This window comes from Symphalangus syndactylus, chromosome 5, assembly GCF_028878055.3.
Source record: "Symphalangus syndactylus isolate Jambi chromosome 5, NHGRI_mSymSyn1-v2.1_pri, whole genome shotgun sequence".
Taxonomy (NCBI): domain Eukaryota; kingdom Metazoa; phylum Chordata; class Mammalia; order Primates; family Hylobatidae; genus Symphalangus; species Symphalangus syndactylus.
In genome coordinates, this window is record NC_072427.2 from 43614287 (window position 1) to 43641636 (window position 27350).

The 27350-nt window shown below is 42.6% G+C and overlaps 1 protein-coding gene and 1 long non-coding RNA gene across 4 annotated transcripts in view; one reads left to right on the plus strand and one right to left on the minus strand.

Moving 5' to 3' along the window:
• Nucleotides 1-27350, minus strand: part of TLN2 (talin 2) — a 463814-nt gene that overhangs the window by 201920 nt on the left and 234544 nt on the right. The gene's annotated exons all lie outside the window — the stretch shown is intronic.
• LOC129482429 (uncharacterized) lies at nt 1429-9545 on the plus strand. The gene is made up of 3 exons (XR_008657695.2): nt 1429-2108; nt 6266-6476; nt 8105-9545. It is a non-coding gene; the product is annotated as an uncharacterized lncRNA (long non-coding RNA).

The following is a 27350-nucleotide window of genomic DNA, read 5'->3' on the forward strand; positions in this document are numbered from 1 at the left end:
GGCCAATCTTAAACCCAAAGGGTACCAAGAAGCTTCATGTGATTGGGCTCCAAAAGGAATAAAATGCAACTCAATTCTGATTTTGTTTAGACAAACTATGGAGATATTTTGTTTCTTGTCCAGTTCAATAGTTTTAGAAAATATACAGGTGGCTGGATGCAGTGGCTTATGCCTGTAATCCCAGCACTTTGGGAGGCTGCGGGGGGTGGATCACTTGAACTCAGGAGTTCGAGACAGCCTGCCCAACATGGTGAAACACTGTCTCTGTTAAAAATATAAAAATTAGCCTGGCATGGTGGCATGCATCTGTAATCCCAGCTACTCGGGAGGCTGAGACAGGAGAATCGCTTGAACCCAGGAGACGGAGGTTGCAGTGAGCCGAGATCATGCCATTGCACTCCAGCCTGGGCAACAGAGCAAGACTCTGTCTCAAAAAAAAAAAAAAGAAAGAAAAAAGAAAATACACAGGTTTAGGCTAAGTTTGAATTCATTCATAAATGCTTTCTTTTAAAAATGTAAAGTTCAACAACTCAGTGCTTTTCCTTTGAGTTGGTGGCTCATGGTGTATTTCTAGTGCCTGGTGTATTTCATGGCCAGAAACTTACCTGTCCCCTAGTCACTTAACCCAAGCCAGTCTCTATCAAATATACTCCTTGGGCACAAGACAGACAGAAAGAAACCTATATCACAAATGCTTTTTTCTTTTTGCCTGAAGAACCAACTGAGACATAACCAGCTCAGTGTCATCCTAGCAAGCAAAACAAGGCCCTTTATAGTTAGTAGCTAATAGAATCTTAGAGCAGCCCAGATAACATCAATCCACAGGTATTTCAAGCTCACTCTCTTCCTTGTGTTTTATTAGAGAAACTGCAGGTAGGAAACCTGGACTCCAGCTTCTTCCCACGGAAGAAGGGTGGTGCTAGGAGGCAGTGAGATGGTCACAAGGCAGAGAAGACAACAGGCTGCCCAGGCCCAGGCATGCAGCGGGTGCCTCCAGGGTCTCAGCTTCTCAGCATGCTTGATTGCTGGTGTCCTAACAACAGGTGGCTGGGTCACATGGATACAGGAGATGTTTTTCAACAGATGTTTTGGTGAATGCAGGCATGGTTTACACGGCCTCACAAAGCAACCTTTCAGGCTGTCCAACTGCAATGTCATTCTGACCCCTGCTTGCATTCTGAATGAATTTTGCCATGAAAATTGTGAAACTATTCCTTAGTTGAGAAATGTCAGGATACACTTCTCAATAAACAACAGCAGTGTTCACTGGGAATCTGCCTGAAACTGAATTAACTAAGGCCTAGGCAGTGGCTGGATTGCTGACACAGCAGAGGGGTTCAAAATATCTGGCAATTCCCACCTGCAATATTGAGGACTTTTAAAGCGATATGTAAAAGCTTCCCCCACCCCTCTCTTTATAGGCCTAGTTAACCCAGCAACTCCCCGATTGGGGGAAATAAAATTTAAACTCTAGAGATAAATGGACTAATTTGCTGTGATGCAGATCATTCCATGGGCTAGTCTGTCTCCTGGGGCTGGTGACAATTGCTAAAATCCATAAGCATGACTGGTGGTAAGAGTCAGTGAGGAAAGCCACAAAGCTCCATGCTGTCATGGATGCTGTTTATGGGATGCAACAGAGAGGATGGGATGGTTAATATCGTCTGTTCCCTCGGAAAACGGAGTGTTGTAAGTGTTGCTGTGTGAAGTCTGCCCTTCCCAGGCTAAAAACTGAGCTTTCTGAAAGGCAAATGAATGGTCCCCCTAACCATGCAGAAAGAGATTCCACTGAAGCCAAGAGAGAGCCATGACATGGACCCGAGAGCCAAATGTAACAGAAGGACCTAACACTGGAGCTCAGAAGGAAGCAGAAGACACGGAGTGGAGCAAGGAGAAAGCACCAAAAGGGGCAGGAGAATGAAAGGAGGGAGCCCTGCAGGGCATGGCAAGGTGCCTGGGGCTGCGGGGTCCACAAGGTGCACAGGAGAGAGGCCCCGAGAGCTGGGAAGCAGACAGGAAGGAGAGAAGCAGAAACAGGAGGACATGAAGGAAAACCTCTGTCCAAAACAACTGGAAAAAGAAAGGCTGCTGGGGACAAAGATTTGGAGGTGAGTTTCTTTGAGAGGTATTCAGTGGAGAGGTGGAATATAGAATTGAACGCAAAGAGGGAGAGAGAACTGGGTGGGAGGGGCTAGAAAGACCACCTAGGGAGTGAGGGAGAGCACTAATGACTCAGCCCTGGGAACAACATTCTGAATTGGCAGACGAGAAGAAACTGGCAAAGGAGGCACAGGGGTAGGTGAGGGAAGAGAACAGACAGAGGGTAGAACCCAGGAGAAAGCACATCAAACAGAAGGGAGAGATCCCATGTACCCATTGCTGGTCACAGGTCAGGTAAGATGCAACTGAGACATTGCAACTGAATCTGGCAAATCGGAGGGCTTTAGTGGGATGGGAACGGGGCGGGGGGTGGTGCCAGGGAGAGCCTGGAGTAGCAGGTTCAGGAGAGAGATGGAAAAGAGGGGTGGCCCAGCAGGTATGGACTTGTCTCCTGAGCAGGTGTGCTAGGAGGGGGCAGAGGAACAGGCAGTAGCTCAGATTTATGCTTCTAAGACTTTGTAATCCAAAAGTGCACATCACATGGTTGCTGTAAACTCCATAGGGAAGTTATCTACGTAGACATGGTTTCCACCTTATTACAGTCCCAGAGACAGTCCCAGGACAGCTAAGTGCCCTTCCTCACGATACATAATCCCTATTCTGCACCAAGTGCACATGGCTGCCCCGGGTCTATTGCGGAGAAGGTGAGTGGCTAAGTCTGGGTTCACAGAAAGGACCCTGGGTGTGGAGTCTGAGGTGCAGGCTCAATTCCAGGCCTCCTGATGCCTTTGACCTTTGGACATGTCACTTCCCCTCTGCTGCCTTCAGAGAGCAGGAGGTAACCTGCTCCCACAGAAGGAGCTTCCTGATAGATACTCAATGCTTGGCCAACTATACCCGTTGGATCCTCAGTCTCCCCATCCTTACATCTCAAGAGGGGGCAGGGCATGGAATGGAGGGTAGTTCAGGGTAGGTGTTCAACAGACAAGAAATACTACATTCACTATGAGACTTGTGGCCTCAGCTTTTTTTTTTTTTATCACCCAAAAACAACTACTACTGTAAAAAAGCATCACAGGAACACAATATACCAAAAAAAAAAAAAAAAAAAAAATCCTGGAAACCAAACTAGTCATTCTTACAGAGCACTGCACACAGGTGTAAGACTAAAAGGCCCCAGGGTTGCCTTCTCACTTCTGGCTCCCCGTTTTATTAAGATTTACTTTTTCCAAGCTTGAGATAAGGCCAACAACTGACTTCCCAGGAATGTCTCTAAAAGGCCAATACTTTGTAATCTACAACATTATATTTAAAGACAGGAATTTTAATTATTATCATGCAAGATGATCACTGACATAGGGAAACCTAGTCATATGGGATTTATTCACCATCCCACAAGAACCACAGCAATGAGCTGCTTCTAGCACCACTCACAACAAAATGAGTACCTGGCAAAATAGACACTTGTTGGAATCAAGTACCATGACTTACCCTATAGCAAAAAGAAAGTAGGATTAAGGCCAGGTGCAGTGGCTCACGCCTGTAATCCCAGCACTTTGGGGGGCCGAGTCGGGCAGATCACCTGAGGTCAGGAGTTCAAGACCAGCCTGGCCAACATGGCAAAACCCCGTCTCTACTAAAAATATAAAAATTAGCTGGGCGTGGTGGTAGGCACCTGTAATCCCAGCTACTCGGGAGGCTGAGGCAGGAGAATCACTTGAACCCGGGAGGTGAAGGTTGCAATGAGCAGAGATCACGCCACTGCACCCCAGCCTGGGTGACAGAGCAAGACTCTGTCTCAAAAAACAACAACAACAACAACAAAAAACAGAAAACAAACAAACAAAAACAACAACAAAAAGAAAGTAGGATCAGAACATATAGCAACCTAGAAATGTAGACTAAAGATGAGTGTGTATTTTCCACACTTGTGAGAAATTTAACTGTACATCCACTGAAGCCCTGTGAAAATGAGGCAGCTCAGACAACACACCTCAATAAAGATTTATGCTCCTTGTCCACTGTGATGTTTTCAGGGCAACACAGCCTGCAACTGGTCCTGACCTCTACTCTTCCGTACCTGAACCCCTCTCCGGGCTTTTCATGATGCAGACTCTGAGGCTAGGATTGCTGATGAGGTTTCCATTTCTAGTTTGGCTGCGTGAAAGTTCAGAGACAAATCTGTGTACAATTTCTTGCAGTGTTGTTACAGTCTAATCCCTTTTTCTATTTTATCTTATTGTTCATTTTTTGTTCACCCCAATTTGAATGACTACTATCTTATTGGATCTTAAGGCTGTTTTTGTTTTCTCTTTGCTCAAAGACTGGGTATAAATTCATAAAACCTGCATTGTGTTTCTTTTCATAATCTTGTCTCACTCTGACCATTTCTGCCCTCATTGTATGTATGAAGGTTGCTTGATCCAACACAAAATCCTTCTGTGGTTTCCTTTGTGGAAGTGGAGCTGATGAAACCAGTGGTGAAACCCAGACATTGTCCTTTTAAAATATACTTTTCAGTCCCAGGGAGCTGTAAAGAGCCCGGGATGATGGCAGCAGTGCAGGCTGCTCAGGATCACCCTGGTTCACCCAGGGACAAACAAGTTCAGCTCCAGCAGAGGCCTCCTTCTCTTCAAAATAAATGCCTGTCACTGATCAAGTTGAGCAGCCTCCCCTTGGATCTCTGCCTGTAAGGGAGGACACGAGGTGCCCTGACCCCACCTGCCTTACCAGCTGCGTGACCTGAGCTGGTCACTTAACTGCCATCTATCTGCCTCAGTCTCCTCCTCTACAAAATGGGAGATAATAACAGATCTACCTATAAGATTGCTAGAGAATTAAATGAGTCAAAGGCACAGAGAAAACGCTAGGTAAGGCCTTGTTATTATTATTATATTATTATTTTTAGATGGAGTTTCGCTCGTAGCCCAGGCCAGAATGCAGTGGCGCAATCTCGGGTCACTGCAACCTCTGCCTCCCGAGTAGCCAGTTCAAGCGATTCTCCTGCCTCAGCCTCCCAAGTAGCTGGGATTACAGGCATGTGCCACCATGCCTGGCTAACTTTGTATTTTTAGTAGAGACGGGGTTTCTCCACATTGGCCAGGCTGGTCTCAAACTCCCAACCTCAGGTGATCCACCTGCCTTGGCCTCCCAAAGTGCTGGGATTACAGGTGTGAGCCACCACGCCCGGCCTGGGCTTGTTATTATTATTAATAACATTAGTCATGGGAGTTGCAGAAACAATGGAAGCAGCATACTTGAGTCGGCCACTATCTGAGCTACAAATATCATTTTATTGTTTATTTTTTTTATCTATTATGTACTAGATAACCTAACAGGTATTAGGGGACAAATACAGGTACAACTCTTGTCTACATGGAGCTCACCTTCTAGCTAGCCCTTTATTCACTTAAATATAGTTCCTGTGGGCTGGGTGCAGTGGCTTACGCCTGTAATCCTAATACTTTGGGAGGCTGAGGTGGGTAGATTACCTGAGGTCAGGAGTTTGAGACCAGCCTGGCCAACATGGTGAAATCCCATCTCTACTAAAAATACAAAAATTAGCCGAGCATGGTGGCTGGTGCCTGTAATCCCAGCTACCCAGGAGGCTGAGGCAGGAGAATTGCTGGAATCCGGGAGGCAGAAGCTGCAGTGAGCCAAGATCACACACTGCACTCCAGCCTGGGTGACAGAGTGAGACTCTGCCTCAAAAAAATAAATAAATAGAAATTAAAAATAAATAAATATAGTTCCTGTGTTTATTCTTATCGCAGTCATACAACATGCTTTTCCTAGACACAGAACTTTCTAGGATGAGCTGTGAGGCTGAGTGTGTGTGTGAAGCAGCTAACTCCTATAGCACCTAGGCTGTTTCTCTTGGAGGTCACTGAGGTTCCCCCAACCCAAGAATTCAAGAGGGAAAAAGCCCTCACCCTGTGGGGCAGGGCTGGCATTATTATCAGCTTCCACCCTGGGGCTTGTTCATGAGCTCTGCCTAGGGGCAACTTAGGGGAGGCACAATGGGGGCTCTGCACACTCCTGTGTAAAGCAGGGGTTTGTGCCCACCTGGCAAGACCAGATGGTCAGACCACCATACCTCAACGGGGCCCTGGAGGTCTGCAAGAGTAAGAGCTGGCCACCATCTCCCTCTTCTCTCTGCCTCCAGCCACTGACTCTCCACCGTGACCTCTTGGGAAGGCCTCTGTGCCCAACTGTGGATGGCTGTACTTGCTATAGTGCTATAGTTCATCTGTGTCTACATCTCAATCTCCCGGGAATGATTCAGCTCTCTCAAAGAAACGCCAAAGAAAGAGCTTCCCCTTCTCCACTCCCTACCTCTCTTCCACAAGGGAAGAAGAGAAGTAACTCCTCTGCAGGTAAGAACCCACCGTGCACTGGGTCACAGCCACCCAGAAGTGCTGCAAATGCCAAAGCCAGGGTCTTGTCCTCCATCTCGCTCTGCAGGACAGTCTGGGCTCAGGTACCCTGGAGCTTGCCTTGAACATTCAGACTCCAGGCACTGAGCAGGCCAGGCATAGACAGGTGCCCATATGTCCCCATCTAGGAAGGTAAGTCAAGTCATGCCTTCACTGGGAGCCAGCTATCTTTAATTTAAGGAGGGACCAAGAGGGAAGGAAGCAGAGCATCCCATTTGATCTCATCGTCAGTCCAGCTTTACCAAGGAGCCACATTTCCTGCAAATTACCAAGGCCCTCTCTAATAATTTTGTCAACCCACTGGGACCTGGATATCTCTTCCCAACTGGTGGGAACCCAGAGGGCAGGGCCTGAGTGGAGAGGCTCCCCTAGTCTCGGTATCTACACTTGAGAGAGCTCCATGCGATAGTAAGCTCAGAGAAAGCAGCAATGAATACAGCTCATGTGATTTTTCCATGTGGCTAACAGCCACTTAGAATAGGACCAGAACAGCTAAGCTCCTGTCTGCAGCCAGAGTGGGGAGACCAGAAAACTAGAGAGAACATTTATGTAAGAATCCCTGAGTTCTCCCTTATGGAGGCAAGAGATGCCAGGACTACTGTTTGAACACTTCAACTAGAAATGACCATCGTTAAAAGTCAAGTGGTAAACGAACAAAGGAGAAATAATTAACCACCCCCACAAGTGTGAACTTAGCAGCAGCCCATGCAGGTCAGTAAAAATTCCAGCCAAGTTGTTGGCTCCCAAGGCTGCTTTGCAAACCCCATATATCCCTAAGTAAACTGCAGGCCACCACAGTCCCCAGTATAGCAGCAATAAGATAGATGATATAGATACAGACACAGACACAGACACAGACACAGACACAGACACAGATACAGATACAGATACAGATACAGATACAGATACAGATACAGATACAGATATAGATATAGACATAGACATAGATATAGATCTATAACCTAGTGTCAGGAATACATTTGCCATTAGAAGTCCATCTCCCCTGCTGGCCTCAGAGAGCAATAACTGCATCAATGGAGTCATCCTTGTATTTCAAGGCCTAGCACAGTGCCCACCATACAGTAGGTGCTCAATAAATATCTGTAGACTTCATACATACTCCATGGAAAGATTTAACCAGATTTTCCCCTAAATTAGTCATTAGGAATTATGCACAGTAATATCACAACTAAAGGATGAACAGAGGGCCAACATCCAGCAGACCAAGCTATGTCAACTCAACAACAGCCCGCTCCAGGAACCACAGATGCTGAACTTCATGGCTAACAAGATGAAGTTCTCCATCTGGGCAAATACACAACTCAAAAAAACAAGCAATGCCACATCAGTCAGAAATAACTGGAAGCTCCCCAAGGGCAAGGACCACGTGTATTGCTCACAATAAAGTACCTGACACAGAGAAGGGTTCAATACATATTTATTTAATGCATGAATGGGGTGAGGAGAAGTCAGTATTTCTACCCTCCACTAAGAACCAAAGAGAGTGCCCACAACATGGAATACAAGAATGATGAGAAAAGACCTTTGATACTGTTTTCCATTTTCAGGTGAAGGAACTAAAATCTGGAAGCCAAGAGACCTTCCCAAAGTTCACACTGCTAGGAAAGCACAACCAGACCTTCTCACACTGCCACAGTGAACAGAGAGGGTATGCACACGGTTGCTTAGAGCCCGCCCAGGATCCCTCCAACCTACCCTCCCATTGCCAGGCAGTTCTTGGCACTGGCACCTGGAATTCCATCATTAAGTATATTGTTGGTCATGAAGATTTGTCCCCAGTTAAACTTTGCTATAAAAATGGATATGTGCATTTGCTGCCTATCACTGTCATAGAAATGGAAGTTTCAGAACCCTCCAGGCAACTTAGCTGAGCGCTGCCCTTTATTAAAGATGATGCCTAATTAAGAGGAAATTGTGCTGAGGAAGGGGTAGTGCGCTATAGAACACACTAGAACCCTGGCACAGTGAAGAAAGGGCAGTGAGCAAGGGAGTAAGAGAAAAGGACCAGCTGAGAGGGGAGCCGACGCCTACGTTCTCACAGCTTTATGATTTTGCCTACAGCTGATCTTTAATGCACACATAGCATTTTGAAATGTATGGAAAATCAGGTTCAAGCTGCTTAGCCCAAAGATTAAGGCCCGCGCCCATCGCCCAGCCTCATCTACCCCGCTTCCTATCTCCTAGGCACATCATAAGAATCCTCTATACTAATGAAATGGATGATTTTTCAACCCCTGCAAAACTGCTTCAATTATTTCAGTCCGTGTGTCTGAAATGTTACCACCCTCTGCTCCAGGTCCTCTGTTACCCGTCAGCCCAGGATCCAGCTTTGCTTCCATAAACTAGTCTTTAAACCCTGCCCCAACAAGCAAGGATCCATCTGCTCCCCTCAACTCTCAGAGCACTCAGCTGCGACCCTGCTCCAACACCAGCCCGCCTGGCCTGAGTCACCAGTGAAACAAACAGGAGATGCTATCACCTGATGACCACTCAGCACTGAAGTGCTCCAGGGCACTTCCATGTATGTCTTGTCCCTGGATATGATCAATAGACTAGAAAGCTAAAAGGATTTTGAATTTTTTGCACCCCTCTTCCATAGATAAAAACAGAGGTTCTGGGAAGATATGTGAATTCCTGGCCTGTATGTGGAAGATACTGTCGTTTTTTGTCGAACCGTAAGAAGGCTGTGTCAGCTCTCCAGCAATCTCACTATTCCCCTGTGGTTTCCAAGACAGCTGAATAAATCATCCATACATGTCAGTCCTCTCGGAGTCTACCTTTCAGTCCTGCTACTTTCCTCCTCTTGTTACAAGCTTCAGAAAGAAGGTGGCTCTAAACTGAACTCTGACTTTGAATTCTTTTATACATTAACTTATTCAAATGATTGAAAGTAGATTGTTTACAAAAATGGATACAATAGAAATGTAAAAGGTCAGGTCCAAGAAAAAAATAGAAGAAAAATAAAAGTGAAGGTCAAGACCAGGTGAACTATGAATTATTGACCATTTGTCTAGATATCAGGGAACAACTCATCCCATTACTTGTTGTTGTTGACCCTTGGTGGCCAGCCTATACAATCTCAGGAAGGCATATTCTGCAGGCTCCTGCTGAGGCTGAGCAACACGAGCTTTGTCAATAAGGCACACACCACTGTGATGGATACAGATATACTTGGCTTTTACCTGGGGTTGTGGGGGGAAGCTTTGTTCTACAGTGATCAGGGAGAGCATTCAGTGTTTTCTTCCAGACTGAACCTGGAAGAATGAGTGAGAAGAACTGTGAGCAAGCTCCTTCTCAAGTGACTCTCTTCATGCTGCACTTAATTTGATTGTGAGATAGTGTGGCCCCAACTGAAGAACATCTGCTAAAAGCAGCATGGATTTGGGTTGCCGAGTGACCATGCAAACCTATATTATCATGTTTGCTTTCACGTAAAAAATGGAAGAATCTTGCACTTCCTAGCTCCATTTCCTTCCCCTGCAAGGACCAGAGAAAAAAAGGCTGAGACCCCACACCACACATTACTCAAAAAGGCAACAGCACATTTTTTGACTTGGGCAAAATTTTCTTCAATTTTGAAGAAAAAAAGGAAAGAAATTAAAAACCTATTCCTGCCACTTAACTATGTTAACCTATTAACTATAAAGCAGAAGGACCTAAAAATCTGGCATATATTTGGAGAACTGAAACAAACCAAGAAACCCGACTAAACTTTCCATTTGTGTAGACTCAAAGTCCATCCACATATCATCACATTACCAATCCAGCAGTCACAGACCAAACTGGATTTTCCAAAGGCTCCTAATTTTCCACCACTGCTCATTCCAAGGTCACCCCCATTTTATAGCTAAAATTTGCAATGTTTTAGTTAAACTGTATCTATCTATCTATCTATCTATCTATCTATCTATCTATCTATAACAGTACCCCTGATCTTAGACTTAGAAGTCATTAAGTCTAGTTCTCTACAGGTTATGTAAATCCTTGCTGTAATTTTCCCATCCTTCTGAATGTAAGAATTAAAACTAATACACACATATATTTTTAAAAATTTTAAGTACATAATAGCAGCTAACACATGTAAGTGATTATGTGCCTGGCACTGATGCTAAGCCCTTTTTATGTTAAGGCACTGAATCCTCAACATAAACCCATGCTAAGAGGTTTAGACTTCACCCAAGTAGGACAACCAAAACGGAGCAGTTATGTGAACCTGACCAAGGCCACGGACGGGGGTTCTGCCTCCTAATGTGTGCTGTTTAAAACGGAAGGGAACATGGAGAAATCGATATAGTGCTTGTGCCAGGAATGCAGTAAAATGGGAAAAATGGTTTCTTATTGATAATGTTGTTTTTATTAATAACTGAACTTTCACTTGTTGCATTATTATATGTCATACACTGAACTAAGCACTTTACCTAATGATTCTGGAAAATCATTAGGTGAGGGAGATCCTATCTACCCTAGATAAATTAGGCTTAATAGAGATTATGTCTTGTAGGTAACAGGCAAACACAAGAGGAAAGGAAGGTTTAACTCAGGTCCGTCTGAATCTAGACTTCCATGTCTGGTCCCACCCCACTCAAAGATAAATACCACTAACATTTGGACACATTTCCTTCCAATATATATGCATATTTTATGCAGTCGAGATGATATGCTCTATATAATTCTATATCCTAAGTTTTCCCCATTCTAATTACATAATATTCCCCCGCAGTATTACAAACTCTTTACATTGTTTTTAATAAATACATAATATTGTAAATAAGGCCCCATAATTTAATAGCTGTATCTTTTTGTGTATACCAGCTATTTACAACTTTTCCCTATCATAAATAAGGATGCAACAAGAATTTTTTTGTTTGAAACTTCTTCTGTTTTTTATTTCAGATTATTTTCTTAAGCTAAAATTTTTTCCTTTTGTTAAAGGAATCATGAGTATTTTTACAGAACAACCCAGAAGATAACAAAACAACAAGAAATAATGAAATCCGAATGTACAGGTATCAGCTGTTTGATTTATGGGTTAGCTAAATGAATATGCATTAACAACTGAGAAGGCCAATAATCAATCCAGGTTTTATAGTTCATTCCACCCCACAGAACCATCCTGCCATCCGGGACTCAAGCTGCAAGGGACCAGACCAAGAGACAGAACTGACAAAGGAATGAATGGGAGAAAAAACATCTGGCACAGGCAATAAACTAGATTTACAGAAAAGAGGCAGAGAAAAGATAAATGTTTAACATAAATTTGAAAATATATTGCAAACAGTGGAAATGACAGAGAGAAGACGAAGGATTGGACTAGACCTTACTACAGAAAGCCATGTGGACGTGCATGGAGAGCAGCCATGTGCTGCTTTCTGCAAGCCCAAGTTTTTAGAACGGCCTACCAGATAGAACCCGAATTACAAAAAGAATATTAACTAAAATGAAGTATGCTGATGAAGTATCATTTTCCTTTAGTTAATAAAATAAAGCCAGATAAAAAGTCTTACCAATTTCATCAGTGAGTTATGAATAAGATTTGTATTTTCAAATAGCAAAAAAACAAATTGCAGCCTGGACACGTACATAGTACTTCATCAAAAGCACAAGGAAGAAACAAACATGTCCCCATGGGAGATGACATGAAACGATGAATTCTCAATAGCACAGTTGAGAACAGTGTTTTAAAGGATTGTTTTAAGATACTGTCACATTTGTTGTATCTCCACAACCTGGACTTATTCTTGAAAAACAATTCCGAAAATAAATATAAAACTTAAGATAAAGCTGGAAAAATAACAGAAGAAATGCACAGACCAAAGAGAGACAGGGATAAAAGGTAAGAAACCCTAAAGAAATGACAGGACTAAAGAACTCCCTGAATTGGAAAGGGGCCTCATCAATGGGAATTTGTGCTACAATCTTGTGTCATCTGTCAGCACCAACCTATAAAACCGACATTCATCTTGTCCTCCAACAGTGCACTTAGCTTAGTGCTATGGGCTGAATTGTGTTTCTTCCAAAATTCATATGTTGAGGTCCTAACCCCCAGGACTTCAGACTGCAACCTTATTTGAAGATGGCACCTTTACAGAGGCAATCAGGTTAAAATGAGGTCATTAGAGCGGGTCATAATCCAAATTGACCGTTGTCCTTATAAGAAGGAGAAATGTGGACACAGATACACAGGAAAGATGATGTAAAGAGGACAGGAGAAGATGGCAATCTACAAGCCACAAGAGAGGCCTGGAACAGATGCTTCCCTTACAGCCTTCAGAGGGGACCAACCCTGCCAATACCATGACCTTGAACTTCCAGCCTTCTAGAACTGGGAGACAATAAATTTTTGTTATTTAAGCCACCCAGTTAGTGGTATTTTGTTATGGGACAGCCCTGGCAAACTAATCTATTTAGCCAGGCTAAATATAGCCCAATTAGGATATTAATAAGTGCAATAAGCCTAAATGTAGTTCTTTTGACACAAAATGGCAAACAGTACAATTAAATGTAAGTGGTAATCAGGAGAATAATTATAAACATGTGTGAATATGTAAATATAGGCATAGCTGGGCCTCATGCCTAAAATCCCATTGACTCAAAGGCTGAGGTGGGAGGATTGCTTGAGTCCAGGAGTTCGAGACCAGCCTGGGCAACATAGCAAGACTCTGTCTCTACACAAATTTTTTAAATATAAAAACTAGCTGGGCATGGTGGTGTGCACCTGTAGTCCTACCTACTCAGGGGGCTAAGGCAGGAGGATGGTTTAAGTTCAGGAGTTCAAGGCTGTAGTGAGTTATGATCATATCACTGTACTGCAGCCTGAGTAACAGAGCAAGACACCATCTCTAAAACAAATATAAGCATAGATGCAGGTGCTGGTGTAGGCAAGGGCATAGGCATATGCATATGTATACATTGTGCCCAAGGTCACAAAGCTAGCAAGTGACAGGAGCAGGACTCTAACCAGGGCATATCTGCCTCCAGGGCCCATGCCTTGCTATAATACCACCATGCCACACCACCTAACAAAACTACATGGCAATGTGAAAAATATCTGTGAGAACAGGATATGATTGATGCTACACAGAATTTAGGGTGCTTCCAGCCAAGTAGGGAAGAGACTATGTTAGCATTTTGTTAGAGTGGCAGAATTATACTTTGTTTGTTGTTTGTTTTATTTTGGCTTTTGTTACACTGGAATTAAAATAAATAAATTCAACAGCAACACAAGCCCACTTTTGGTTACTCTAATATAGATGAAACCAAATGGTGTTTTTCCTTGTCAGATCGCTCCTCCATCATATAAAAAGGGATGGGAAGCACATCTGTGGAGTCTCCCTCCACATTCTGCACAACCACCTCAAAATGAAGACATAAATATCTAGGGCACAGTATTTTGTGGATATAGAAGATAAGGTTCAGATTCTGGGCCTAGGGGAAGGATACAGGTCAATCTACATCCATTTATCAATAACCTGTAATGCACAAGATACTGTGCTGATTACTTCAGGGAATAAACAAGATGGAATAAGGCTGGTCTTGCATTCATGTGGCTTAAACTCTCACAGAGAGTTGGCGGGTGCCATGTAGTAGATCAGCTGCTGCTTGTGAGAGAGGAGTCCTGCCTTGCCCTCCAAGAGCTTCCACAGGGCACGGGGAGGACAGTAGCAAGCAGTACAGGGTGACAAGTCTGGAATAGGAGCCTAGGTCACTATGATCACTAAAGTCCTTCCAACATCTAAGTGATTCGAGGATGAAGTCACGCCTCTAAGGGTTCAGGTCATTAGGAGTCCTTGAGGTTCCTGAAGGGCTCCAAGATTATTCTGGGGCCTTCTTGACCTTTCCAGGCAAGACCTAAGCAGGTGAGATTTAGTCAGAATAGAAATGGCCTCCAGCACAAGCAAGTGCTGCTCAACTTTAACGCCACCCCTCACAGGGGCACTAGCCCCCAGAATGAGACTATGTACTTCGTTAACTACTTGTTTATTATCATTGACTGCCTCTAAGCAGCCGCCGGGGCTGTCTAGAAAGCTGTGACAATAAGTTTGTATGGAAGATTCGGGGGGAGCACACATAACTTCTAACTAGTGCCCACAGAGACTTTGGAGCCACTCTCTTACCAGCGGTCCAATGGCCGTACCTACTGTGATCCTTGTGGGCTCGCACGTCACCACAGCTCCTGATGAAATTGAGGTTGACAGATTTTATCATCATCTATAGAGAGGAGACTATTAAAAAATACCTCACTATAAAACTATCAAGGCCGGGCATGGTGGCTCATGCCCATAATCCCAGCACTTTGGGAGGCCGAGGCAGGAGGATGATTTGAGCCCAGGAGTTCAACAGCCTGGGAAACATTGGGAGACCCCGTCTAACAAAAAGAAAAGAGAGAAAGAAGAGAAAGAAGAAAAAGGGGAGGAAAGGGGGGAGGGAGAGAAAGAAAGACAGAAAGAAAGAGAGAGAGAGGAGGAAAGAGAAAGAAAAAGAAACAAAAAAGAAAAAGAAGAAAGAAAGAAAGAAAGAGAAAAGGAAGGAGGGAGGGAGGAAGGGAGAGGAGAGAGAAAGAGAGAGAGAAAGAGACAGAAGAAAGAGAGAGAGAAAGAGAAAGAAGAAAAGAAAGAAAGAAAGAAAGAAAGAAAAGAAAGAAAGAGAGAAAGAAAGAAAAGAAAGAAAGAGAGAAAGAAAGAAAAGAAAGAAAGGAAGGAAGGAAGGAAGGAAGGAAGGAGGGAGGGGAAAGAAAGAAGAAAGAAAGAAAGAAAGAAAGAAAGAAAGAAAGAAAGAAAGAAAGAGAGAAAGAAAGAAAAGAAAGAAAGAGAGAAAGAAAGAAAAGAAAGAAAGAAAGAGAGAAAGAAAGAAAAGAAAGAAAGGAAGGAAGGAAGGAAGGAAGGAGGGAGGGGAAAGAAAGAAGAAAGAAAGAAAGAAAGAAAGAAAGAAAGAAAGAAAGAAAGAAAGAAAGAAAGAAAGAGAGAGAGAGAGAGAAAGAAAGAAAGAAAGAAAGAAGAAAGAAAAGAAAAGAAGGAAAGAAAGAAAGGAAGAGACAAAGGAAGGAAGAAAGGAAGAAAACTATCAACCCTGAAAAAATAATGGATGAGTGATTATTTGTGCTAGAGAAGAGAAGGCATCTTGACTTAAGAATCCACTGAGCAAGCTTCCTCTGTTACGGTTTGCATGTGTCTTCTCCAAAATTCATGTTGAAACTTAATCCCCAATACAACAGTATTAAGAGGTGGGGCCTTTAGGAAGTGATTTGGCTCTGACAAGGCTTAAGTCCAGACAAGGAGAGCAGGCAGAAAGAAGAGAGAGAGACTGCAACCTGGGAGGTACGAGAAGCTGCAGAACTCATAGGAAGCTGCAAGCCAACCAGTCTATTTTGCTTTTGGGGATCCTTTGGTTATATATCCATATTCCCGATTGTTACTATCCTGGGTGAGAAAAGGCTAGCTAAGTATTTCAATACCTTAGAAAAAAAATGGCTTATTCAAATGAAAAACTCTTTTAAGTTTTCTTTTCTATTTATCTTTCGAAAGATATCTAGAAATTTACTGGGGGGAAGATGTCTTTTCATTCTCCCCTCACACTCCTCCCCCCTCTCTTTAGTGATGAATCTCTTGGTGAACTCGTCTGAATGTCAAAAAGAAAAAGACATCTTCTCAGAAAAATATAAATATTTATAGACAGCATTACTCCATCACCCCTGAAATGTTAAACAGAGCTGCTTCTCCATTCTCTTCTTTATTGATTTAGTTATGTGGTACATAATCAGAAAGCAAAAAAAAAAAAAAGGTAACAGTGGAACTCAAATCACCAGGTCATGCATCAAATAAACGCAGACCAAAAAACATTCATTAAATCTTGTTGCGATATACCTCCAGAGAGCAGTAACAGAAATAAAAAAATCAATGTCAAAACAAACCCAGCCTCGGACTGCTGGAGAATGGCTGCTCACAGACCTTCCTCTGTGATGAGATCCCCGTATCTGTGGCACTTCTCCTCCTCTGAGGTATGTGCTCTTAGGGCTAAGTCCCACCAGTATGACTGCAGGGCCAGTGGGAACAGAGTGGGATGTATTTAAAAGCAAAAATACCAGGGAGTCAAGTCCTCATTCAGCACCAAAAATGTCTGAGTGGCCCTCCTCAACTTTCTCACCGGGTTTTAGCCTAGACAACTTTTAAGGAAGGTAAGTACCTTAGAAGTCATCTAGTCTAAAACCCAAGTCTGTTTTCTGGATCTCTCTTCTGATACCTAAAATCTGGCTTTACCTAAATGACCTGTCCTCTTTCCAAGTGATAGTCAACCTACTAATAAGCAAAAATGATGATTAGTTGGTGCCATATTTCCACAGTTTTTCCAATAGTTACAGAAAGGCTACTTGTGACAGTAGATGTGATTTTGCAGTGTTACTAATGATCATTCTGGCAGCTCTTGTTATATACACTATACAACTGAAAATAACCCCACCAAAGAAACAAAAAAGATAATTTCCTGACTTTAAAGACATAGAAGAGATTCTCTAGATTAAGAACAATGAGAAAAGGATGTTAAAACGATCTAGGGCGCCCTCAATTACCTTTAAAATGCTCATGTATTTTCAAAGAGATTTTCACAAATCTTCAATGTATTAGGACTCTCAATTTTAACTGCTGCCTGGGGCTTTACCCTAATTATTTTTAAATAATTTAATATTTGCCTTTTGTTGGGTACCAAAAACAAAATGTACTCAAAAACATACATTTCGAAAGATGAGCAGAAAACATGTAAAATCAGTATATCGATTATTCTAAAGGGAACTAACATTTTACTGACACATGTTTTGAGTCACACTCTTGCAAACAAAATAAAACTGCTACCCTCCAAGAGCTCATGGTTTAGCCTTATATGGCCCTACCTTGGAATGTCAGGACAACTTTGGAAAATACCTCATTTGGGGGAAAAGCACACAAAACTAACAGACATCAACACAAAAGGGCAGGTCAAAAATAAAAAGCTTTAAAAACAAAATTCACAGTAGGTAACACCAAGACACCTCCTGAAGCTCAGCTTAGGGTTCTTCTCTTAGGAATAGCATGAAGTTGGAATCAGTATAACCTGGGGAACTGTCACAGATGGCTGACATGGAAGCACTATCTCAGAGAGAAATGATATCACCATGTACTGATCACACATCATGTGCCAGGCACACAATGTTTATCTCATTTACTCCATCCAAGGTCACAAAAAGCTGGTGACACCAAAGAAGTGGCAGAGCCTAAATGAAGTCCACCACCAAAATTTCCTTTTTTATTTTTATTTTTTGAAACAGGGTCTCACTCTGTGGCCCAGGTTGGAGTGTGGTGGCGTGATCATGGCTCTCCGCAGCCTCAAGTGGGCTCAAGCAATCCTCCCACCTCTGCCTCCCAAGTAACTAGGACTACAGGTGTGTGCTACTATGACCAGCTAATTTTTAAATTTTTTTTAGAGACAGGATTCTCACTACATTGTCCAGGCTGGTCACAAACTCCTGGGCTCAAGCAATCCTCCTGCCTCGTACCTCCCACCTTGGCCTCCCAGAGTGCTGGGATTACAGGTGAGAGACACTGTGCCCAGCCCCACTACCAAATTTTCTGATAAATAAAATAGAAAACTGGGAATTATGCCGTCAAATAGGTTAAGTCTCCAGGATCATCTGGGAAAACTTTGCAGGTATCAGGACAGGGAATTCCTAGAGTGGAAGAAGGTACAGTGCAGTATCATTTTATGACCAAATCCCATAAGGTTGCCAGGACTCTCTGCTCTGGTTCTGCCAGCAATATGCAACCTTCTGCTCCAGTGCATGGTCTCATAACTGGATTGTCTTTCCATGCTTGGTACACAGGAATGCTCACCCCTTCTTCTAATCCTAGATCTTAATTATGAGGGTCAAAAATGGAGACTGAAAATATAAATCTTTCTATGAAAATGTCTTTATTTTAGCATAGGCTTAGAAAAAGCATATGATCTCTACTATAATCCATACATGTTTACAATAATTCCATTTAATTCAACAAAACGTTATTGAAGTCCTACTATATATGATGTTCTAAGCATTTAGTATTATTACACTTTTGCTCCTGTTTCGAAGGCATTGTGTAAATTGGGGTTTTGCCTATGCAAGTCACCCTGGGATGCCTACACCGTGAAATCTGAATCTGCTGCTTTAAAAGGGCAGGGAAGCCCCCATAGGTACATGAATAGTTTCAAAACTACAACCATTTCAGCCTTACCCCAGAATTACACAGTGAGTTACTAGTAAAGGAGAAAGAAAATTATAGTCCACACCTTGTTACCAAGACTAAGTAACCGCAATATGAGATTTAAATTGAGCAACAACCATCAATTAGCATTACTGTTAATCTTAGATTTCTCAGTTAAAGAACCTATGTATGTCAATACAATTACGAAAGTCTGATTTCTATATTGGGACTCTAGAAAAGGAGAATGTTTGCTTCCCATGTTGACAGTCCCTGTGTGATTTTGCCCTTTTTGTAATTTTCTCTATTGAAATGAAATTCATAGCATAATTAGAATCTTCATGGATTAAATTCCAATGCTAAAACTGCACATGACACAGGCAAAGGAAACAGAACATGAGCCCCACCTGGAAAGAATTAAGAGGGTAAAACAGGCAAGCCCAAAATTGCCTAATAAAAATCACTCATTCTGGAAGTTTTAACAAGATGCTTTCTTAAAGAAAAAAAAAAAGGAAATTTAGGGAAATTCGAAAAGGTAAAGAAAATTAACATACTTGATCTTAATGATGTGACTGCATAATAATCAATTTTTAAAACTCAAATAAATACAGGTAATTCTAGTATAGCTAAGAGACAAAACCCTCATCCTGCATGTAGTATTGCTCTTTCGACTTTTAAAATAATGTGTCTCACACACAGCATTTCAATTTATGTGTTAGCCTCTAGGAAGCACAAATCAACATCTCACAAGATGATTCTGTATATGATGAATCTCTGCTTATTTCAAGGATAATTACAACTGTTCAATGTTACCATTCTGAATATAAGGTAAAAAACACAAATAAAGATTATACTTACCTAATTCCCTCTTTGGCTAGCCCCCAAAATTCACCAACTCCCTCCACCACGAGCAACAAAGAGACAGCAAGACAGAAAGAGAACACCTATCATTTCATCTCCTGATGAAAGCAACCGAGGTATTTGGGTATAATTCCACCCTACCAAAAGGCAGAACAATATAGAAAATTTAATATCTACCTTCCTTCCTGCACATCCAAGAGGATGGATCATCCCCTTAAGAATTCTCTTTTGCCAAGAAACAAAATGGCCTAACTACTAGAACTGCATTAGCCTTCAGTGATAATGAAATTTTAAAAGGCATGTGTAATAAAGGCGTGGCCAGCACAAGCAAGCAAAAAGCAAGATGTTCCTTGATTCTTTTATTATGAGCACTTACCTTAGCCCTTCCTTGCAACCCCGGCAATATATCCACAATCCTATTTTAGCTGAGCAGAGTTTAAAATACTTATGTTAATGTAACTGGATATCTGCCAAGAGGAAACACCTTGGTATTCGTCCTTGCGCTACAACTAACCGTACACTCCTCAAGTTTCTTCCCTCTGTGTCCACCATCCAGCAAACACAATTTATGCCATCTTCAGTTTCATCCATTTGTCAGCCTCACACCAGTAGACACAGATATCTGATCCAACTAAAAGCTTACTTTTGTAACCTCCCAAGTAGCAATAAATGGGCCCTTAATAAGAGCTGTGTGCCCTTGGACAAGGCATTTATCGTCTCTGAGTCTCACGTTCCTCCTCTGTGAACTAAATGGTGAGGACCAGGTGATGTCAGAGTGGCCTTCTAGAAGCCCATGCCATCATGTCTAGGTGCACGTCCTTGCCGCTGGCTTGCCCAGATCAGGGAAAATGCAAACTTCAGTCTCAGGTTCTTGTGTGCAATTGTTTCAAAGGATTGAGGATATAATTACAATTAGGGAAGAAAATAATGAAGGGCGATAGTGAGCATGTTCATTCATTTTCCATATTCAAGTCAGTAGTGCTTTGGCCCACCTGAATCTTTGACTACAATATTCCAGGGAGCAAGAGATCACATCCTGGCAGATGTCAGTGAACTATTTATGCTGTTATTCCAGGCAAAATGAACCTGAAATACCTACTTTTGGTTTTTATTTTGTTTGTTCAACTGGATGAAAAGCAACAAACATAATTGTTTGTATTTTCCTAAGCACAGAGAACACAACTCCAGCAAATACAAGATAGAATTGTTGACCTATAAAATTATTTGAAAGTCAACGTTTTAAAAAGCCTCAAATGCAAGACCAGCTCCTGTTAAAATGTCTTCTGTGTACCTATATTTGCTAATCTGTCATGTATATCGTTGTGTGTGCCATAATCCCAAATGCATGCAAGTCATTAAGATGAGTGGCTTGATGTCAAGGGTATAGGAAGACTCTCAAACTTGCCCTTTGACCCATGGGAGAAGGTGGCATCTGCCCAGTGTTTGAGGACAGATTTCATAGGGAACTGAGGCCCTACCCCACCTACAGCCTCGACATCCCCAGCCTCCCTCTATTGCACATTCACACAGGAGTGGGCCCTACAGTCCTTCCTCCAGCATTCATTCCCATTTGCCCACTCAGATCTCTGCCCTCTCCAGCAAAATGACATCACCAGAGCACAGTCTGAAAGTCAGGCTGGCAACACAGAAGCCCAGAAATGCCTGGATTTGAAAGAGTCTTATTCTCTGAAAAGACAGGTGGTTCCATTTAAAATTCCACTCTGCCCATCGGCATCAACCCATGCTTCACCCTCAGCCCCCAACACATATGCTGAGGGAGTTCCCGTCCTCCCCCAGCCCTCATCTGCGTGCAGCAGCCTAACTGTTCCCAGCCGCTGCTGGCTTCCTCTTGGCTCTGGAGCAGCATCGTGTTCTAACAGCATGGATGCAGAAACCTCCAAGACCATCTCGTAGCAGAGGGCATTTCCCCATATTTCTTGCTGTAACCACAGCCTATGCCTTCTTTTAATTCAATTATAAGGATGAATTAATTTGGTCTCTGATACTAAAAAAATCCTCAGCTTACACTGCAGCCACCAGAGCCCAACCATACTCTAGTGGAGGGGACTCCACAACAGGCCACAGCACTGAAAGGTTCCAGGGGTGATCAAGATGACTCCACCTTGGCCAACCTTTCCTAAAGGGTTCATTCCGCCTTGAGTAAACAGAAAAGTAGGTCATGGGCCTGAGTCATAGTCTGAAGCCCCATGTGCACATTCAGTAGTGAAGAACCAAGCCCCACAGTTCTGTGTGGTTTGCAAGATGCAAGCAACATTTGCAGATGGGTCCTCCCGCTACTTCCCCCACCAATACCCTCACATCAGCCTTGACTTTCAGCACAATGACAACACACACCCCTGCATCCTCCAGTCATCCTGAAAGCACAACAATATTCCCCTCAGGCAGCCAAAAAATTAAAATTAAAAAACAGAAAGTGAAAGCAATCTAAGACATTATTGGTACCAGCAGCTTTTAGGTCACCATGCTCCAGCGAACCAAGGCAATAGCCTCTGATTAAGACAGACTTAATCGTTCTTAGCAGCATTGTTTTTTTCTTATTTGGTCAGTAGCTGTCATACTGATGTGGTGTTACTAGTCTTTAACCCTACTTTTTAAAGCAAGACTCTCTTTGCCCTTACTGCCATCATGTGCTTATGTACATAATTGTGCGCACACACACACAGACACCCCCACGCCCCTTTGACATCACAGAATGGACTACTGAGGAATTAACTCGGCACTCCAGTGCTTTTAAGAGAAATGTGTTAAGACAACCTGACAAAGAAGCAGAGGAAAACCATCAAAGCTTATCTATTTCTTCCTTCTCTGCTCTTCTAACTATGATATTTTCTTTCCTATCTGCACCTAAAAGAGAAAATCTTATGCCTTTCAGTGCCAACGATGAATGATGAAGCTTCTGAAACAAAGCTGTAAAACAGCACATTTGCACGTCCTATCACCTATGAGACCTTCCTACTTCAAGGCTTCCCAGGGACAGAACACTCCGTCCTTCTGTAGGGACCCAGGATGGGATTCAGTCAGAAGGGCAGTGTAGGTTTACTCTATCAGCTGAGAAGCAGGGAACTTCTGGCAGTGATACATAACTTTTAAATCCATCAGAAAAATAATATTGCAAGCCAGCTAAGACTAATTTTCTCAAACTTGGTACAAATATGAAAAAACGTGACCACATGCAAAGAGCCTGCAAAGGTGCAAGCCAAACAGCATGGATCTTCCTGGATCTAATGAAGGTTAGAGTTAATTTGGCCATTTAAAACCAACACTAATATATTATTTCTGAGTGGACTACAAGACTCACATGTAGCTCTATTATCAAACCACTTGGAGCAGGCCCATACTCAGGCCCATGTGAGGTATTGGATCCCCTGTGCTCCTCTGTAGTTAAGGATACAGTGAAAATCCTGAATCCTAGCCATCATGCAGTTGACAGCAAAGGAAAAAGTACAGTAATATCTAAAGCAAAGAACCAATTAAGGGCAGATCTAACAACAGCAGTGAGTTTGATGGGTGACTCCTCAATGGAATGACAAATCAAGTAATCTTCCAAAACCGAGAGTCCATATGCCTTTCTCTCATATTTTGCTGTCTTGCTGGACTTCTTCTCACCTCTAAATGAAATACATAAACCTAAAAGAAACAGTAAAACCAAAGGGAAATAGGTTGCGGATCAAGTGGAAAACTGCCTGAAAATCGTCAACTTGCTAAGAAACAAAGGATTAGAAGGAAATGTATGTTTTGAGTTTTGTGCCAAATAAATGTTAACAGTAGTTCCAGAGAATACTGTCAATACCAAATGGTGATCTCAGTTGGGTTGACATAGATTGGCTACGATTTAAACTCTAATTTAGGTATGATGCATTCTCATTCCATAAAGGTCTAGGATTTCATGTAACAACCATAGAGTGAACTAAGAATCATTACCTCAGCAATATTGCAAAAGTATGCTCATGAATGTAAGTTGGTTTTGGTAGATGGAACCATCACTAGATGACTGGATCAGCTATGTAAGACACACTACCTTTCTCTTTGACTTACGAGCTATGAGATTTTCAGCGAAAACAGAACAAATGATTTCCTGCATGTGTCAAACCAATAGCTCCCTTCGTGCTTTGCCATGGACAATCATCTGAAAAATAATTCTGAAGTGCTATACTATCTATAAACACACACTTGGTTTAGGATGTGCTGTCCCAAAGAGCTTTTGTTTTTATGGATACAGTAATGTTTCATTCTTTTCCACTCCGGCACAGATTAATCAGCACAGGACTTAGTTAAAATCTCCACTGCCCATTCAGTTACTCCATATGGATATTAAGCAAAGTAAATCCACTTAGTGACTACACTATGAGGACTGGAGGCCATGTTGATCACCCTGATTAGCCCTGTCAGCTGGAGTAAGAAAGACAGGCTGGCACTCAGGGCCAGCTGTGCAGGGCACACAGATAGATGATGGGCAGCATTGATGGGCTCTGAGCAATTGGTCTGGGCAGTGATGGATGCTATGTCGACAGTTTAGAGTGTTATTACAGATACAGAACTGGCCCAAGAGAAACCCAAACTCCGTCTTATTTTATTAAGATAAAGTTGGAGTGTCCATGACACAGTGCAGGACCAAGGCAGCTTTTCTCTCTTTTATCACTGACTCAGGCACAAAACAAAACAAAATCAACGTATATATTAAATAAGAATAAGGCAACTTAACTCAGTGAATGTATGTGTAAGACAGATTACACAATACCATGTCTGCATTTTTAAAATTATGAACAGGATATATACAATTTTTCAGTAAACACATGTAAAAATTATTTAATCCATATTATTAATTATAATAAGTTGTTTCAGGGCAGAGAGGAGAGTCATGGCTGTCTCTGTGTCCCCTTCATGACTACCAAGGGGCAAGTGCTTAATACAAAACAGGACAGATCACACATCAGTTTCCACCCTACAGAATGGACTGAATGGCGATTGGGTGCCGGGTATTCCCCCGCTTGTCTAGCTTGTCTCTCCAAATTTGCAATTACATGGCTGAAAGCAGAAACCATCCCCCACAAAATCCCCAACTTTTACAGATACACACACACACTCACACCCTTTTCCACTTCTTTCCTTTTGTACCTCAAAAGGTTCTACTAATTATCTCATTGTATCACCTGGAGTGAGTCATTTTAATTTTCTGATCCTCAGTTTCCAAATTAAGACTAATAATAATTTTCACATTAATATTACCAAGGCCTACAAAGCATAGGATTACTCTGAAGAGTAAATCAAACTGGTAATGTTTCCCTTTGCACACACACCCCCCCACCCCCGGGCTTAGTCCTTTAGACCAAGAAAAGCCTGGCTCATACATGGCACTGCCTGGGAAGGATGGGAAAGCATGTTTTTTTTCTACTGGATACCAGCAAGATTTTCCAAAATGTGCACAAATGACATCTACACTAGCAGAGTGATTCTCCATTCCAAATTGGTTTTATGTCCTGAGGTCCTGAGGCCATCTGTGTTGGGAGGACCCTTTGGTAGAATTAGCTAGAAATTCTGTGTGGAAAAATCTCCCACATTTTGCCATTCCTTTTCAGTACCTGCTAATGCAAGAGCTACTAGTAACTACTCTGAAGTAATGATGTTCCATTTATACTGGGCCAATCCTGCCATAATCAGGGAGCTCTTCACAGCAAATAAGAGGGACCCTGTTCCATGAAATCTAGGCAAATAACATCACGTTGAAGTGCAAGACTGTAGGAGCTCAGTAACATCTCTCAAACATACAAGTACCTCCGCCACCCCTTCACATGAAAATATCACTGCTGCACAATTGAGTTTCACAGCATGAGGACCTGAACTTACCTGGATTTAAACTTCTAGTACACATTTGAGAATACAGGGCTGGGGGCACAAAGCTGGAGGGCCTGAATCAATGCCACCAAGATACTGTATATTTATCTCTATTAACCAAGAGAATCATTTCTCCTTTTAAAGATGCTCTTTTTCTTGCTCTCAGTATCTGTGTATCGACTTAACCTTCTATTCACCCTAATAGTGTGAACTAGCATATTGTGCCCCAAATGCTATGTTTCCCAGTAAACTTTCCAAAGGACACGGCCATACAATATCATCCTGCATCCTTTGCAGGGTTTTCAACTTTGTTGATGCTCTAACCTGAATCCTTGAGTGCTGATAAAGGTAAACAAATAAATATAATACTTCAGAGACACAGTTCATTCCTTAAGTCTCAAGGTGCTAGAAGAAGCAGGTTTCGGCTGGGCACGGTGGCTCACGCCTGTAATCCCAGCACTTTGGGAGGCAGAGGTGGGCAGATCACGAGGTCAAGAGATCCAGACCATCCTGGCTAACATGGTGAAACCCCATCTCTACTAAAAATATAAAAAAATTAGCCGGGCGTGGTGGCAGGCGCCTGTAGTCCCAGCTACTCGGGAGGCTGAGGCAGTAGAACGGCGTGAACCCGGGAGGCGGTTTGCAGTGAGCTGAGATCGCAACACTGCACTCCAGATTGGGCGACAGAGCGAGAGTCTGTCTCAAAAAAAAGAAAAGAGAAAGAAAAAAAAAAAAAAGAAGCAGGTTTCAGGAATCTGAAAATTCACTTTGGGGCTGGGTGTGGTGGCTCACACCTATAATTGCAGCACTTTGGGAAACCGAGGTGGGAGGATCGCTTGAGCCCACGAGTTTGAGACCAACCTGGGCAACATGGCAAAATCTCATCCCTACAAAAAAATTTTACAAAATTAGAAAGGAATGGTGGCACACTCCTGTAGTGCCCGCTATTAGGGAGGCTGAGGTAGGAGGATTGCTTGAGCCCAGGAGGTTGAGGCTATAGCGAGCTGTGTTCATGCCACTGCGCTCCAGCTTGGGCAACAGAAAAAAAAAAAAAAAAGAAAAGAAAAAAAGGGTGTCAGTGGGGGGAGGGAGGGAGGGAGACAGAAAGAGAGTATGAATGAATTCACTTGGACAACAACAAAAGCAGTAGGCAGGCCATTTGCACAGGTTCAGATTAAAGATCACGGAAAACTTCTTCCAGTGGTATAGGATGCTGGTAAATTTGCTTATATATTGGCCACATTAAAATGAAAGGTGCACCAGACACAGGAACATCTTGCACACGGAAATTTTTACTGCACTGATTATAAACATTGCAGTTTAAAACCTCGATAAAGATTAACTGAGGCCAGGGGTTTGAGACTAGCCTCAGCAATATAGTAAGACCCTGTCTCTACAAAAAATAAAAATGAAAAAAATAGCCGGTGTAGTGGAACTCAGCTGTAGTCCCAGCTACTGAAGAAGCTGAGGTGGGAGGATTGCTTGAGCCTAAGAGTTTGAGTCTGAAGTGAGCCATAAGCAGGCCACTGCATTCCAGCCTGGGCAACAGAGCAAGACCTCCATCTCTAAAAATAAAAATAAAACCTAGATAAACTGGGGATACCTAAAGCTGAAGGTCAGTGGGAGACGGACCTTCAATCTCTGCCATTTTGGGCTGGTTGTTACATTAGTTCCCCAGAGCTAAAAAAAAAATGACCACAAACTTGGTGTCCTAAAACAACAGGAATTTGTTCTCTCGTAGCTACAGATGCCAGAAGCCTGAAATCCAGGTTTCGGTGGGACCACGCTACCCTCCAAGGCTCTAGAAGAATACTTCCTTTGTCCTCTCAGCTTCTGGGGGGCTCCATCTTCACATGCCATTCTCCTCTATGTGTTTGTG